The 18,083-nt window shown below is 42.0% G+C and overlaps 1 protein-coding gene across 2 annotated transcripts in view; it reads left to right on the top strand.

Moving 5' to 3' along the window:
• Positions 1 to 6,517: 6,517 nt before the first annotated feature.
• Positions 6,518 to 18,083, top strand: part of Il1rap (interleukin 1 receptor accessory protein) — a 139,473-nt gene continuing 127,907 nt past the window's right edge. For both annotated transcript variants that reach the window (XM_052158748.1, XM_052158749.1), the window contains exon 1: positions 6,518 to 6,663. The gene's annotated coding sequence lies outside the window, so the exon portion shown is untranslated. The remainder of the gene's footprint in view (positions 6,664 to 18,083) is intronic.

Genomic DNA, 18,083 nt, shown 5'->3' with positions numbered 1-18,083 from the left:
TGTGTGGGGCCAACCACTTGGGACTGAATAACGTATTAGGATCATCCCTGGAAATGACTAATTCTGTCTCTCTTGGCAGCCATTAATTGCTTGCCTGTAGCATTTCCTCTAGGGTGGGGCTTTGTAAGATTTACCCATGCACATGGGTATGTCAACTGATGATGTCACTGTGTATCAAATACTTAAAAAAACTGTTAATTAAATGTGATGACCCTTGTGAATATTAATCTCTTACCCCTCAATATTATCTCAAGGGTTGGGACCATTACTCTTAGATGTAATCACCCAGAAGAAAGTCTCCCTGTCTCTGTGAAGGGCAGAAACTGCTCCCCAACAACCATGGCCCACCTCCTCATTTCATAGTGAGCACTGTTCCCCAGATTTTAAAATTACATTTACTGATTTGTTTTCTGTGTATATCTATGTATACATGGGCATGACTCGTGTCCAGGATGGAGGATAGCTTGTAGGAGTCAGTCGTGTTCCTCTGTCTTGCAGGTCCTGAGGACTGAACTCAGGTAATCAGGCTTGGCAGCAGTTGCTGTTACTCATCTTACCTGCCCCAAACAATGTTCCTTTGCAATGTCCAGTTCTGCATCCAAAGGAATGAAATTTGCTTCATTCCCCTACTATGAGTGGTAACTGAATCAAATCTGCTTCCTTGCCTTATAATGAACAGCAGACTTCATCTTTGACAGTTTCATGTTCTTCCATTTTGGGTTCCCAACTGACCCCTGTGCACACAAATGGATTTCTAGATAAGACCCAGAAGCTCTTGTCATATAATAATTCTGGACCATATGGAACCAATCATATGGCTTAGCAGGTAAAGGTTCTTGTGCTATAGCACTCATCCCCCAAACACATGCTTTCACATACACATATACACACTCATATCCACATATATACACATACAATGAATAAATGAACAAATAAACAATAAATAAATAAATAAAACACATAAATAAATGTAATAAAAGTATTAGTAAGATGAAAGTTTTGAGTTGGGTTTATACTTCGACAGCTGCTCTTGTTAAATGATTTTTTTTGCTGCTGCTGTTGGTGGTGTTGTTGTTGTTGCTAGTTGTTTCCCTTTTGCTAGGCAGCTGCCCCTGTGAAACTTTCATTTGAGTTAGAAAGGCATTCAATACATAGAGAAATTCCAATGTAACTAACATAAGAGAATAAAGGGATTCCATGCGATCTCAGAAAAGACTTCCCTGAAGTGGCACCTGACTAAAGCAGGAAGATGTGAGTGACAGGGACACCATGTAGGAAAAGCATCTCAAGAATAAAGAACAGACGGTGTGGTGGTTTGAATATGCTTGGCGCGGGGAGTGACACTATTAGGAGGTGTGGCCTTGTTGGAGGAAGTGTGTCACTGTGGAGGCAGGGCCTCCATATATGCTCAAGCTCTGCCCAGTATGAGACAAAGTAGTCTTTTCTCCTGATTGCCTTTGGATCAAGTTGTAGAACTTTTGGTTCCTCCATCCACAAGTCTGCCTGGACACTGCCATCCTTCCGACCATGATGATAATAGACTACAACTCTGAAATTGTAAGCCAACTCCAATTAAATATTTACCTTTATAAGAGCTGCTTTGAGAAGCCTGATATGGCTGTCTCCTGAGAGGCTCTGCCAGAACCTTAAAAAGACAGAGGCAGATGCTCACAGCCAACCACTGGATTGAGCATGGGGTCCACAGTGGAGGCGTTAGAGAAAGGACTGAAGGAGCTGAAGGGGTTTGCGACCTCGAAAGAAAAGCTACAATATCAAACAACCAGACGCCCCAGAGCTCCCAGGGACTAAGCCATCAACCAAGGAGTACATAGCTCCAGCTGCATATGTAGCAGAGGATTGCCTTGTAAGGCATCAATGGGAGGAGAGGTCCTTGGTCCTGTGAAGGCTCGATCTATGCCCCAGAGTAGGAACACCCTCATAGAAACAGAGGGAAGGAGGATGGGATAGGGGGTTTCCAGGATGGGGGAAACCAGGAAAGGGGATAACATAAGAAATGTAAATAAAGAAAATATCCAATAAAAAAAAGAGTTGCTTTGGTCATGATGTCCCTTCACAGCAATAAAGCCCTAAGATCAAAGAAGCGAAAATCCCGATGTGGGAAGCATGGTAGTGGACCTGAGTAAGTGCAGAGGCCACATAGTGACAGATTTAAGAAATAGCATAGCACAGGATTACGTCACGTTATATTGGCTCTAGTGAGGACTCTGGAGGTCAGCTCAATGTGATGACAAATTGTGGAATATTTGGGAAGCAAAGATGATGTATTTCTTTTGTGTTTTTCTCGTAGTACTGGAGCTCGAACCAAGGGTCTCATGCCTGTATGCAAATGTTCCAACAGCACCACTCATATAATTTCTATAAAAATAATAATGAGTATTTATAAATAGTTTCTGTCCCAAGATCTCTGTCCTAAAATTTTTATTCTCATATGGTACTTAATTTTAAAAGAGTATTACAGTAAACATACTATTCTTCCTATTTTACGGAGCATAAAACTAAGACAAAAAGGAAGTAACATGGTGATTTTATGTCAACGTGTTACAGAATATGAAATCTGCTTCAGTCTGGCTTTAGAAACTCTGCCCTTAATGAGCTTGATTCTGAATATGTGAGGTTTGAGATGTACAGGCAATATCAAGAATGTATATGAAGAAGGCAAACAGTATGGTTAGTCTTTGGGCTGAAGATTTAAATTTGCAGGTCATTATCATATAGATATTTTAGAAAGCTGTGTGTCTAGATAAGATGCCTGAGAGAGGGAATAGAATCATTCCGTAGGCTGAGCTAGATAGTCCCTGGTTTTAGAAAGAGAGAGGTCTAATCGAAAGGCCCATGAAGTGCAGCAGATGGGGCAGAGGAAAAACAAGAGTTAAGCATGACTGAGAGTAAAGGATCAATGGGTCAAATGTATCTAATGCAGCTTGAGCGGTCAAGCAAGATGAAGACTGGAGGGTGACCTCTGAATGCTAACAAGGTCGTTAGAGACCTTCACAGTGGCATCTTAGTGATAACATCCTGATCAATGAGGTTGGAAAAATAACTATCAAACCTGTGCCCCTTCTAGCTTTGCTAAGCTAATTAAGGTTGCCTAAAGAGGCAGAAAGAGGGAAATGTGGTGACTGTCCCCAAACACCTCAATCAACTACAAGATACTTATTGTGTATCTTCTGCATGTCCAGAACTTCTGCTGTCCAGACACTGAACAACAATAAAACAGAATATTCAGTCATTCATTCATTTGCTTAGGTGACAACTATTTATGGAATATCCACTATGTGATGGATAATCGAGGACAGTTTTATTTAGAGAATGATCTTTCAATAATGAACCAAATATTTAAAGGGAAGAAAGGATGACTGTGTTTAGTATTTTTGTTTGTTTCCTTTTTCTGCTGCTGTGATACAATACCCTGACAGAAACAACCTGAGAGAGAAGGGGCTGCTTTAGCTCGCAATTCCTTATCTCAGTCAATCACGTGAGTGGAGAAGGAGACCGGAGCCCGAGAGAATGGCATTTTATCCGCAGTCCAGAGCAGAAAGCAATTGCTTAAGCCCAATCCCTCAACAGAAGAGTGGATGCAAAAAATGTGTTATATCTACACAATGGAGTACTATTCAGCCATTAGAAACAATGAATTCATGAAATTCTTAGGCAAATGGATGGACCTAGAGAACATCATACTAAGTGAGGTAACCCAGACTCAAAAGATGAATCATGGTATGCACTCACTAATAAGTGGATATTAACCTAGAAACCTGGATTACCCAAAACATAATCTACACATCAAATGAGGTACAAGAAGAAAGGAAGAATGGCCCCTTGTTCTGGAAAGACTCAATGAAGCAGTATTCAGCAAAACCAGAACGGGGAAGTGGGAAGGGGTGGGTGGGAGGACAGAGGGAGAGAAGGGGGCTTACGGGACTTTTTGGGAGGGGAGGGCTAGGAAAGGGGAAATCATTTGAAATGTAAATAAAAAATATACCGAATTAAAAAAAATTTAAAAAAGAAAAAAAAAAAAAAAAAAGACCTGCATGGCAGTGCTCAGCCCGCTCTGTGTCACCAAGTCCAGAGCACAGCCAATGAAATGGTACCTCCCACATTTGGGGTGGGTTTTCTTGTCTCAGTTAAGCCAATCACTGGACAGCTTATAGACCAACCAAGTTTAGAGTCTTCATTAAGGCTCTGTTCCCAGATGATGATACCTTATGTCATATCAACAGTCAGCACACAATCCACACTGCGTTGTTTTTCACATTCCTTTTAATTGTTATCCATATGTCTATTAACTTTTGTTTTATCCCGTTAGTTATAATCAAAGCCTTTTTTCAGATATATGCTCATGATGTAGTAAGTATGACAATAAATGCTGTATTATATGAATATATAGCTTTGGCTAACTATTTTATTTCTACTATATATGTAGAATGAAATCATAATATGCTATGTTTTTTTAATATGCCTCCTATCTCCATGTTATATGCAGCTGCTAAATGTCCAGGGTCCGTTGGCAACAGCCATACTTTTTCTGGCTTCTAGGTAACTCAAGGTATTTTTGTCTAGGTGGGTGTTTTGGAAAGTTGATGCTGGCGCTTGGGCCCTGATTTTTGCACCTTCCATTTCTAGATTTATATCATTGAGAAAATTATTTAAATTTTTTCACCTTTTTTGCATAGCACCCTATCAGTTGCTGTGAGAGTTAAGTGAATTAATATATCTGAGGCCATTGTGATTGATTTACACCTTCTATTTTGTAGGTAACTTACAAAAGCATTAGTGTAGTCCTTAATAAGTGCACTGCATTAAAAGAAAATGTTGGTGCCTGGAACACGTTTAATGAATGAGAAAGAAATCAAAGAATTTTATTTGTGCTTATCCCCAGTAACTTTAAAAATGTTCTGGATCATTTCTTCTTGGGATCAGTGACAATCTTGTGGGCATGGACTGTGTGTCGGATATCCAGATATAAAATAATAATGTAACAGTTAAATTTTCTTGAGGTCAGAATGACATGTGAGCATCTCTGTTACTTCTTTTAGGAAGATATTGCAATGTGAATATGAAATGCCACCCCTCCCATAGGTTTGTGTGTCGAATAACTGGTCTGTTTTGGGAGAGTCTGGACAGTTAGGTTCCTGCTCTAGTTGGAGCAAGCAGGTTGGTGCAGCAGAATGCGACAATTCTATCTCCTTCCTTCCCTCTGCTTCTGGTAGTCCAGAAAGTGCACAGCCTCCCCTCTTCCCACAATGCAGCACAAAGTGTATACTTGAGAGTCAAAGTCGATGTTTCCATCACTTAAGTTGTTCTTTTGGTTACGGCAAAGTAAATGTAAGCAATGCTCCACCATGTCGGGAAGTGTGTGAGGTTCCACCAGTATCTTTAGTAAGGCTGACTGACATCTCTTGGTTCCTATTTTGTTCCCCTGCACACATGCCCTTCCTTTCCTTTTACACCCCTTTCCTCATTGCTTAATTGCCTCGTCTGGGACTCAATTTCTTGAATAAACAAATTAGTAAGACACAGTTAAGTAGCTTGAGGGTGGAGAGGACTTCAAGGAGGTGCAAGGAGCAAGGCCTGTGGGAAGAGACAAGTATGTTTGGCAGATTGCCTGAGTTGGGGATACTCTGAAATGGGGCCTTGCTTTCGAGGAGGCTTTTGAACAAGGAAATTGACTTAAGGAAGACCATTATAAAGCTCCTCAGATAATTACATAACTGCAGTATACAGTGCAGATGGCAGCTAAAGCTTCTCTAAGGACCCGGAGAGAGGAAAATGAAGGAATAGAAAATTATTTTCTTCTGTAATCGATTATTCCACTCAATCACCTATGTATTCGTCTTTGTCAGCTTACTCGCCCTGAATGCTAGCTTTTTGTCTCTCATTATACTAATCGCTGATTATGAACAGTGGACCATATGATAACGTCCTACTGTCAGGATGGGTGCTCTCTTTCCAGTGTCTGCTACTTTTAGCAGAGCAAGATAGCGCTGACGCTGACTGAGGAAAAAGCTGTCCTGCTTCTGGTTCCTGTTGCTCTAGGACCTCCCGCACTTGGTGGCCTCTCTCTGGGGTGCAACCTTAATCGACTCAGGGCCGTTAGTGTGTGACAGGTGAATACACAGACCAAGGGAACCGTAGGCTAGGATCCACTTGGGTTGCAGGACCGCAATCTTGCGTGGAGCATACCCGTGAGCCTAGGTGTGCAGAGGCTCCATACCTGCTCTGAGTATTTGGTCTTGCTCCCAACCGGCTGCAGGGCTAGCCCTTCCATGCGCGTTCCGCCCCAGCCAGGGTGGCCCACGCGGGGGCACCCAGCGCAACCAGGCGGGCGGGCCCCACGCGGCTCCTCCTCGCAGCGGGCGGGACTGCCCCGCGTGCCGCCCCAGCCCCAATCTTGGGAAGCCCGGATCGCGGGCGGAGCTCGAGTCACCGCGGCGGGTGGAGCCTGTGGCCGGATCCCGGGGCCAATCGCGCGGTGGCGGGGGAGGAGCTCCGGAGGGGGAAAAAGAAAGTGCGGCGGAAAGTAAGAGGCTAGTCGGGGAAGGCTGCCAGCATCTGGCTCTCCTGGGTTCAGCTTGGAGCAGGGCTCTGAAAGAGGCAGTGGCCGGCCACCCTGCACCCATCTGGTCGCTGTCGCCTAGTAAGGTGAGTCTTACTCTGCAGGGAGGGTTGGGTTGAAATGGCCAGCCGCAGTAACTCCGGTTCTTCTTGTAGATCGGCTTCCACAACGCTTCTGTTTTACAGACCGCAAAACTGAGACACGGGGCGAGACAGAGGCCAGGCTAAACAAATCAGGCTACTAGCTATTAGGGCGGTCGGGGTTCGAACTTAGCGAACGGGAGGCTTATTTCGCCCGGGGTTGTGCGGGTTCTCAGCCTTTTTGAGGGATCCGTTCCAGTCTCCCTGTGCCTAGGGTTCTCAAGGGTGCTGGTGAAAGCTTGAGGCGAGCAGGAGGCTGTGTCCCCGCACACCCACTCCATCACGTCGCTCGCACACTCGCACACTCGCTCGCTCGCAGTCCCAGCTATGACAGCCCTGGGGAGAGGCTGCCAGCCAGCAGCCTTGCTAGCTCCTTTCCTGACCTGCTTTTTTTTTTTTTTTTCTTCTGAGGGACGCTCCTTCCTAGGGTCTCTATCAGGTGGTGAGTTCAGGAAGTGGGCAGAGACCTCAGGGACTGGTCACTACTCTCCCAGTCTTGGAGATAGCAGGGACTGTTTTCCCCTGCGGTGGTGGTGGGGGGTGGGGGGACAGAATATGGGATGCCTATCCTTTAGAACAGCTGATTTACAGTGGTCACTGAAGCCTCCTTCTACCTCTAAGTCCTGGATGGGAATACGGAAGCCGAGTTAAAGAGAAAATCAAAAACACAAAAGCAAACTTCTGCTGTTTCCATTAGGAGACAGTTGCCCCCTTCCCTCCACAAACCCACTGATTGTGAAATTGTGAACCAAGGCGCCACGGAAAACATTAGATGCTTTGCTGTGCAATACGCTATGGTTAATAATAAGCTGAAAAGGTTAGCTCTGTGTCTGTGCCTTTGCCTTGTGTTGGTTGTGTAAATAGGGGCAGTTTAGCTCACCTTTCCGAGCCTATTTCAAGGAGCAAAATGGACACTAGAATGCTCCCTGTGAGTGCTCGGGGTAGTTGAATAGAACAGTTCAAGTGATATGTTCAGAGTGGGTGCCTGGCCTGGGGACTTTGGCAAATAGTGCTCCGTACTGATATTGGATTCACTAGATTTGTGAAGGGTGATTTCCCACTACCTTGGTGTGACTTTTTTTTTTTAATCTAAAAATAGAATGATATTTACCCTTTCGAGTTTGAGCATTGAAAAAAATATTTTTTGCATTCAATTATTTGTGTGTGTATGTGTGTGCTTGTGTGTGGGGAGGGCAAAAGACAATGTGTGTGTGTGTGTGTGTGTGTGTGTGTGTGTGTGTGTGTGTGTGTGTTTGCAAGCACATGATGCACATGTATGGGGAGGTCATGTGGATGGAAGTCCTCTGGTGTTCAGGTGTGGGAGCAGGCATCATTACCTGGCAAGCCTGAGCAGTTCTCCACAGTGTTTTCTGAGCATGGTCCACAGGTAGATGTTGCTTGTAAATTTGGCATTTGAGCAATGTGAATTCCTCCTCGGTTTGAGGTCAAGCCTCCAGCCTGGGAACTGCCTTGATAGGAGGCATCCTACATTGGCAAAGAGGGTTTTTATGTTTGATAAAGGATAAAAAAGACAGCAAGAAGAAGCCTGAAGTTGTAGCAATGCCATAGATTGTGCCAAGCCTTCTGTTCCTGCTCTTAGGTCTGTCTCTACTTCATATTCTTTAGCTAGCTAGCATCAAGAAGCAAGGGGATTTTTGCATATTGTTCGGTAACACTGTTAAGTTCGGTCTCCCCTGGATACTAATTTGCTTTATTTAAGCCCAAGCACACACATGCGCTCACATGAGCCTTCCTGTGTTACTTGTCTTTTAAAATTAAGCAGCTTCCATAGATTCCTCCATCCTATGTGCATGGCAATTGATTTTATCTTGATCCATATGATTATTTACTACCATCTACTGGCCACGCTGCCCGTCCCTGAAATGAGTAGTTAGCATTTATAAGGGGCTGCCTCCTTCACAGTCCACAGCACTTGCGTGCAATATTGATGAACTCCAGGGAAGGGGCGGGATACATCTTGAGAGGAGGTGAGGGTTTGCTGATGTCCACTAGGTACCTCCTGTACCAGACATTGCTATAAGACAGGGACACATCTGTTTGTCACCTTGTTCCTTGCACTCACATTGTGTTGACTTGGCCAGGATATGTCTGAATGTGTGCCTTGGAAACCAGGGACTTGTGGGGACAAGGGAACTCTTCCAAATAAGGTCAAACAAGGAGTTGGAATGGGCATTGAAAGCAAAGTCCCTTTGCTTCTGTGTTTTTAAAGAAAGCATATTGAGTTTTATCCTTCCTGATACATGTTGTTATACCCAAAGTGTGTGTGTGTGTGTGTGTGTGTGTGTGTGTGTGTAGATGCTCACAGCAAGCATAGAAATAGTGGCAGGTCCTATGGCGTGGTCCAAGCTACTTGATTTTAAATTCTGGATCTGACCTCCCATGGGCGTTACTGGGAAAATTGTTTCAACTATCAGAGCGTCTGTTTTATCCAGTTCTGAAATGACTTAAAAATGCTTATGCTAGGCTCTCACATGAAGACGAAGCTTTGTGCATAATATCAAGTGCAGGCAGTAGAGACCTGCTCATTAAATCACACCTTCTCTTAGCTTATCTCAATTCCTGGGAAAGAAAATTAAAGTGAGATTTGCAGAAATAAGAGGTTTCCCAGGCCACATGGTTGGTGAATTTCTGCCCTAGGAACATAGTTCAGGCCCTTCCTTGAGTTCTCCTTCAGTTTCCTTCGTGCTCTTCCTTGTCACACCCTGACACCTCTCCCTTAGAACTTGAACAACAAGTCTTCATTTTTAGATTGACCTTATTTGGCTGGTAATTTCAGGTCACCATGTGCTTACTGCTTTGCTCAGAGAACAGTTCTTCAGCGAGGCTCTGTAGAGTTTGTGGGGTTGACTCCGGAGTCAACTCATGCTTCTGGAAGATTCAGGAAGAATCTCCACGGACAAATAGCTTCATTGGCTTTATTCATCTTCCACTCTCTGCCTGAAGCTATCATGTCCTACATGGAGGACAGAAGTCAACTTCGCGCTCATGCTCTGGAAGGCAGCATTCCCATCTCATCGATTTCATGGGATGCCCCTTCAGACACTAGGAGGGAAAATGCTCTCAGGTGGATCTCCCTGTTCATGATGGCTTCTTCCACCTGCCTTCCTGTGATTGGTTGGTTGCCAGCTCTGTGATTAAAGTTCAGGTGCCACAGGTGGTCCAGCGGTCTCTGGTTCTCTCCCCACGTCCTGGGACACGGTGGGATGGAGAGAACATGTAATGTGTAATCACTAATGTCAACTTGACAGAACATAGAATCACTCAGATTTGTGAGACATGCTTCGGTGCGTGTGGCAGGGGAGGGCGTTTCCAGAGAGGAATAATTGTGAATGAGGGAACCCACCCTGAATACAGACAGCATCCCATGGGATGGAGGCTTAGACAGAATAAAAGGATAAAAGAAAATATCAGCAGAACAGTTGCTTTTCCCTCTGTGTGTATGTGTGTGTGTGTGTGTGTGTGTGTGTGTGTGTGTGTTTATGTCCTCGTTAGCCATGATGTAAGCAGCAGCTCTGTGTCACAACCTTCTACCCCAGTGATCTTTTGTCCTAGAGCGCAGGCTCCAAGCAACCATGGAGTACACCTTCTCATCCAAAATTTACCCCTCCTCCATTGACGATCCCATGCTAGGTATGTTGGTTGTAAGGGCAAAAGGCTAACTATAAAGTATGCAAAAGCAGCATTTCAAGGCAACCAATCCTCACTATTACCACTAACCGCTGGTTTAGAGTTTCTGTCCTCCATGTAGGACATGATAGCTTCAGGCAGAGAGTGGAAGATGAATAAAGCCAATGGAGCTATTTGTCCGTGGAGATTCTTCCTGAGTCAGGCCTCTTTTCTTTGTAGCTAACAGGCAAGCTTATTAATTCACTTCTAGGAGAAATGTTTAGCCATTTGGGATCCCATGTTTGGCCTTGTCCCAAAGTAGATCTTACCAGATATAGTTAGGGAAGCAGAGCATGGCTAGAGGAACTCAGAGGATGGTGGTAGAGGGAAAATGAAAAGGTTATCTCCACCATACACATGGAGTCATTTGTTTCTCAACTTCTTCAGGACGTGGCTGGTGGCACAGATGTATGATCCAGTGAGTCATTGCTGCCTTGTCTGTGACATATTAAAGAGAGCCACCTACTGTGCTCTGTGCCCATTTTGGAATTTGTTCTGTAGGGGGAGAGGAAAAAAAAAGGCACCGGAGAACATGAAGGTTACAGAACACTTGGTATTTGATATTTTGGAGGCTATATGCAGGTTAGCTACTCATTTGCTCGTTTATTTGTAATGTAGAATGTCTACTCTGTTATGATGGCGTGGTTAGCAGAGCTTATCAACCCTGAGTTCTAGAGTCTGGCTGGTACCTGAAGCAAGTGATTCCTAGGCGCTCTCTCTCTCTCTCTCTCTCTCTCTCTCTCTCTCTCTCTAATTCCTTTCTTTCATTTAGTTGTTTGTTTGCTTGCTTTGTGAGATAGAGACTCATGTAGTCCAGGCTGGCCACAATTTGCTACATAGGCAAAAGTGACCTTGAATTTCTGATCATCTTATTGCTTCCCCCCCAACCCCAGCACAGTGTTTTATGGGAAATATTCTATAAACACTAATTTTTTTCTGTTCACAATTTCTTCCTTATCAATCTTGTAGATTGTAGTCTTCAATATTTAACAGCTGTCTTGTATTTGCTCTACTGAGATTTGCGCAGAATTTTCTCCCCACGTTCTAATCCCTGCCATGATTCTGTGTGTTGTTTGAGGACACTGTCATGGCCCATGTCATGTAGCAGATGCTTCTGAGATCCATCATTTCATCTCATCTTAGAACAAGAAGAAACGTGAATTTTCTCACTGCTGGCTAGAGTTGAATAGCAGCACTTAGACCTGAGGCCCACCCCATCCATACACCAACACTATAATCCTGATGTTGCGTTGCCCATTTGGGGCCTACATGTGAGAGAAATTAGTAAATGGTTATTCTGCTATGTTACACCTGACACCGTCTTAACAATCAGTCCAACTCTCAAATTCTATAATCACATGGTTTTTTGTTTTGTTTAGTTCCTCCTCCTCCTCCTCTTCCTCCTCCTCCTCTTCTTCCTCCTCCTCCTCTTCCTGCTCCTCTTCCTCCTCCTCCTCGTCCTCCTCTTCTACCTCTTCCTCCTCCTCCTTCTCCTCTTCTTCCTCCTTCTCCTTCTCCTCTTCCTCCTTCTCCTTCTCCTCTTCCTCCTCCTTCTCCTTCTCCTCTTCCTCCTTCTCCTCCTTCTCCTTCTTCTCTTCCTCCTCCTCCTCCTCCTTCTCCTTCTCCTCTTCCTCCTCCTCCTTCTCCTCTTCCTCCTCCTCCTTCTCCTTCTCCTCCTCCTCCTTCTCCTCCTCCTTCTCCTCCTCCTTCTCCTCTTCATCCTCCTCCTCTTCCTCTTCCTCCTCCTTTTCCTCTTCCTCCTCTTCCTCTCCCTCTTCCTCCTCCTCCTTCTCTTCCTCCTCCTTCTCCTCCTCCTCCTTCTCCTCCTCCTCCTCCTTCTCCTCTTTCTTCTTCATCTATAGTATAATGTAATGGGGAAAAAGAAACTAAAGAGAAAACACTCTTGTTTGATGCTCTAATTTATTTTTCTACCAAAATGGAGAAAACAAGAGAAATAAGCATGTAGATGTAATCTTGTCTTTTCTTTTAGGCACAAAATAACTATTGTATTTATAACTATTATATCTTTATGTAATATGCCTATCAATCACCTATCGCCTACCTACCTATCTATCTACCTACCTATCTACCTTTCTATCTAGCATCTATACATATTTATTATCATCTATGTATCTGTTTATTTATCTAAAATTATATCACTTTTTAGCACTATAAAACCAACACAAAATTTATTTGCAAAAAATTAAGAAAACCATTTTAAAAAGAATTATATTTCATTTTACCAATAAACAAATTCATTTTATCAATAAACAAATATATAATCAAGATATCATTCCAAGTCATCAAATTAAAAGACAAAGTTTTAGCAATATAATTTTATCGTAGAACATATACATATATAAAGTAAAACTATATACTTTATGATATAAGCTATTCTGATAGGTTATAAAGAATTTCCATTTATGGTTCTAATCTTTTATACATGTACAGTGATATGTTTGTCAAATACAAACTTAATTAATGAATTTTCAACACAGCAATTTGTTACCAACATCATAAAGACAAAGGGGTTTTATTTACAAACTTATAGTATTCTCTTTGATTTCTGAAGTGTGTAAGGATTTAGACAGTTTCAAGTACTCCTTTCTTCTAACCTTGAATGAAAGTTTAAAATATACTATTATTAACAAAACATTTTCCCATTGCTATTTGTTTGATTTTTGAGACAACAGCTATAGCATTTTCTCCTTTCCTTTCCTGTCTCCAAAGCCTCCCATAGACCCTTCCTTGATCTCCTTCAAAGTCATGGCCTCTTTTTTCATTAATTGTAATTACATGCATATATCTATATGTGTAAACATACATATTCAAATGTAACTTTTTCAATCTGTTAAATGTTAGTGTAGTGAAGGAAAAGAAATGTTGCGAAGCATGCAGATTTGACCTAGATTATGTAGCCTGAAAACATCAGACCATACTACATTACAAGGTCTTTGGTCTACTTTTGCTATATTTATTAGATGATGCATTGCAGAGTCTGTAGGCCCGTGTAGCTGCTTTTATAATTCCCCCTATTGTGTCCTCAGCTGTAGTCTTGCTACTTTCACTGTCTTCTTTTCTTCCAAATCCTTTCCCAATTCAACCAAGTTCATGAAACACCACTTAAGTGCTCATAACACCTTGTATATGTATTTTCCTACTGAAAGCTGTGGGCTAATTACTTAAAATTTTGCCTCTGTCCCTGCTCAATACTTATCCTACCTTGTGCATAGCACAGTGTCTTGTCCAAACAAGAGATAAACTGAATGATTGCTAGATCAATAGTAGATGCTATAGGCCCATAATTAGCTTCCTTCTACTCCATCACAGAATTGCTTATTTTAAATGCTGCCGCTATAAGACAAATTGTTTTAAATTTTAAAAATGTTGTTATATGGCAAGTGATAAAGAGTCACAGACTCTAAGAAGTGTGGGCATCACTATCTCAGGGGTGGGAAGCTTATGGTATTTCTTTCTAATAAAGGATGTTTTTCAGTGGACAGTGAAGGGAATAGTCTTGCTTGTCCTGACCCCGAGGGTACTGTCAAGTGTAACAAACACATAACCCTGAGTGAAAGAAGAATCCATGGAAGTGGGCTACTGCAGTAAGCTTGGATCTTAATGATTTCTAAAGCTGGTGGCGGATCCATCTCCCACTATTCTTTAATGTGATGGGCCTCAGTTGAACCTAAGGATGGGTAACCCTTTTGTTTGAGCTTCTGTCCAGCAGGTGCTGCTTCTTTCTTCCCGAGTGGAACCTGTCAGGTGTCCTTATGATTTCAGTCATTGCTTAGTCTCCCAATACATTTCAAAGTGAACAGAAAAGAGAGGAAAGCATTTTAGAAATTCAGGTTTCCGAAGATGTTCATTTCATTGATGACAGCAAAATCCTTTAAGCCAGTTATTGTTGGACGCTATTGTGACTTAGATTGTGGCTCTGTGGCACAGGTGGCTTAGACATCAGATGACCTTTCGGGAATTGACTTTGGAGGGGTTATTTGCTCTGCTACTGCGTTGTTATCACTATGATCTCTACAATAGGATAATAAAACCCACCCACATCGTTGGGTATTTGGTAGGTGTCAGTCATATGCCATGATTTGTTAAAAGCCTGGTGCATGGGCGCATTGGCCTCTGATCAACAGCAGTGATAGTAATTCCCAGGCATGTCCACGTGGATACTAGATAAGACAGTAAAAGATGCTCTGTGTTTGAATACCAACAGCTTTTGTTTATATATTTCATTTCAATGTTTATTAATGTTTGTTATGGTGTTTATATATGCACACAGATATAAAATTATTTTGTAAAATTGAAAGTTCTGAGGTAATTGGAACAGAAGTTGCCCAAATATTTTATCTCCAGTCTTTTTTTTAAATTATTTTTTTATTTTTTTATTTTTGGTTTTTCAAGACAGAGTTTCTCTGTGTAGCCATGGCTGTCCTGGAACTCACTCTCTAGACCAGGCTGGCCTCGAACTCAGGCCTGCCTTTGCCGCCCAAGTGCTGGGATTAAAGGCGTGCACTGCCACCGCTGCTGCTGCCACAGACACCGCAGCCATCACTGCCACCACCCGGCTATCCCCAGTCTTAAAAAGACTAAACATCCTCTCCAACACCTGCTGTCTCCTGAATTTTTAATCTTAGCCATTCTGACTGGTGTAAGATGAAATCTCAGGGTTGTTTTGATTTGCATTTCCCTAATGACTAATGAAGTTGAGCATTTTTTAAGATGCTTCTCCGCCATCCGAAGTTCTTCAGGTGAGAATTCTTTGTTTAACTCTGTACCCCATTTTTTAATAGGGTTGTTTGGTTTTCTGGAGTCTAACTTCTTGAGTTCTTTATATATATTGGATATTAGCCCTCTATCTGATGTAGGATTGGTGAAGATCTTTTCCCAATTTGTTGGTTGCCGATTTGTCCTCTTGATGGTGTCCTTTGCCTTACAGAAACTTTGTAATTTTATGAGGTCCCATTTGTCAATTCTTGCTCTTAGAGCATACGCTATTGGTGTTCTGTTCAGAAACTTTCTCCCTGTACCGATGTCCTCAAGGGTCTTCCCCAGTTTCTTTTCTATTAGCTTCAGAGTGTCTGGCTTTATGTGGAGGTCCTTGATCCATTTGGATTTGAGCTTAGTACACTTCTCCACTGCTGGTGGGGTTGCAAATTGGTACAACCACTCTGGAAATCAGTCTGGCGGTTCCTCCGAAAACTGGGCATCTTACTTCCAGAAGATCCTGCTATACCACTCCTGGGCATATACCCAGAAGACTCCCCACCATGTAATAAGGATACATGTTCTACTATGTTCATAGCAGCCCTATTTGTAATTGCCAGATGCTGGAAAGAACCCAGGTATCCCTCAACAGAAGAGTGGATGCAAAAAATGTGGTATATCTACACAATGGAGTACTATTCAGCCATTAGAAACAATGAATTCATGAAATTCTTAGGCAAATGGATGGAGCTAGAGAATATCATACTAAGTGAGGTAACCCAGACTCAAAAGGTGAATCATGGTATGCACTCACTAATAAGTGGATATTAACCTAGAAAACTGGAATACCCAAAACATAATCCACACATCAAATGAGGTACAAGAAGAAAGGAGGAGTGGCCCCTGGTTCTGGAAAGACTCAGTGAAACAGTATTCAGCAAAACCAGAACGGGGAAGTGGGAAGGGGTGGGTGGGAGGACAGGGGAAGAGAAGGGGGCTTGCGGGACTTTCGGGGAGTGGGGGGGCTAGAAGAGGGGAAATCATTTGAAATGTAAATAAATTATATCGAATAATAAAAAAAAAAGTTAAAAAAAAAAGACTAAACATTACTAAGGCCTTTGGGTGCAGTAAATGTTGGAGCAGAGCCTGGGATCATCCTCCTTCCTATCTCTTAATGCATGGCCGACACCACATTCCTCCCAATCCGCAGCCAGTCAGCCCACCAGCCTGGCATGGATTTCTTCTGTAGGTCTGCTATTTGAACCTGAAGAATGAGGATGTGGACAGAACAGTCTTTTAGGTAGCTGCTTTGAATCCGTTGCTGTAGAGTAAGGTACGGGCAAGAGTGTGCAAGGCTGAGAGAAGAGCTTCATTCTTTACACAAAGTCGCCTGAACATCCCAGTCTGTGAGGTGCCATCGTCGCAGACACTTGGCAGGCTTCAGTGAGAGTCACGACGCTACAGACCCGTAAAGGTACCTCTGTGTCTAGGGGAATATGGATCCACATTAATTTTTTTACTATACACTCCTCCATGCTCTGAAATCCAGATTTGCAGATGGGAAGAGAAAGGAGTCAGCTGACTTAGGCATATGCACATTTGCTGTTTTGGAAGTAAAAAAAAGAGCCTTAAAATTATAAAGCAAACTCTGTTTCACATAGCATTTTGCAATATATATGATCCTATATAATTCTATATTATATATTTATACATAATATAATAGATATTATATATCATATTATATTATACAGTATACATAACTATATAATATAATTCAAATATGAATATAACATGTATAATGAGCATAATATATGTATAATTCTGCAATCTTTGCCTTCTGTGATTCTGGAATTATGAATGTACCTTTTTAGAGCTTTTCAAAATTGTTCATGGGAGAATCTTAGTTCTTATTAAAATAAAGTTCATTCAATTTTTGGAAATGGGTGAGATTCAAGAGTGACAGCACACACAAAGCAACGCTTCTCTGGAAAGTTTGACTTTGCTTTTCTAATTGCAGAGTGTGATTGTTGAAGACAGGACTAGAAACAGATGTTGAAAAGATGGAGGTGTTGGATGCAGGATAAGATTCAAGTCTTAGATACTGTATGCTTAGCCTGTTTAGACTCAGTTCTCTTATCTATAAATTTATAGTAACCCTATTCCATTTATCCCCTAAGTGTGTCTATCAAATTTCCACACATTATTTAATCACTGTATTTATTTTGTCTACTGTTTATTTTTATTCCAGCCCCACTTGAAAATAAAATATACATGGTCATAAGCATGTGTTTACTGTCACATTGTAGGAGGCTAGAAATATGTCTAGAGATGTTTCCCAATCATGACTCAGTGATGAACAAACAAGTATATGGGTAGATGCCAATGTGATTATTTGTCCCTGAGAGGTAGAGAGAAATATCTAGAACTGGATAAAAAAATAAGTGGTATATGTGTATATGTAATACTGAAACAATTTGAAATATGTATATACAAACATATATATATATAGTATGTGTGCCTCTGTGTGTTTGTATGTATGCATACATGAATATAAGTAGATGTGTTGAAGATTTTATATAGAATTCTTAATGATGACATATGACATATACGTATCTGTGTGTGTATATATAAATACAAATCTGATCAGCCGTAACTTTTTGAGTTGTCTAAATCTGCCACTGCAGACAAAGCATTGAATACACTCTTGTTTGGATATAGTACCCATTTGGGAGGAAGATTAAAAAGCTATGCATCTATCTATCTATCTATCTATCTATCTATCTATCTATCTATCTACCTACCTACTTACCTATTTGTAAGTAGATTACAAGAGAAGAAAGCAAAACTAGATGAATAAGGACAGTTTTAAATGAGGTGGTCAGAGAAGGCTCTGAGGAGCCAGGATAGCGCTGAGGTCAAGGCTGAGCTGTGGGCTGGGTTAGGTAGACTTTTGGAAACAAAGT

The sequence above is a fragment of the Apodemus sylvaticus genome, chromosome 15, assembly GCF_947179515.1.
Source record: "Apodemus sylvaticus chromosome 15, mApoSyl1.1, whole genome shotgun sequence".
Lineage (NCBI taxonomy): Eukaryota > Metazoa > Chordata > Mammalia > Rodentia > Muridae > Apodemus > Apodemus sylvaticus.
Note: the sequence above shows the minus strand (reverse complement) of the source record. Positions and strands in the feature narration are given on the sequence as shown.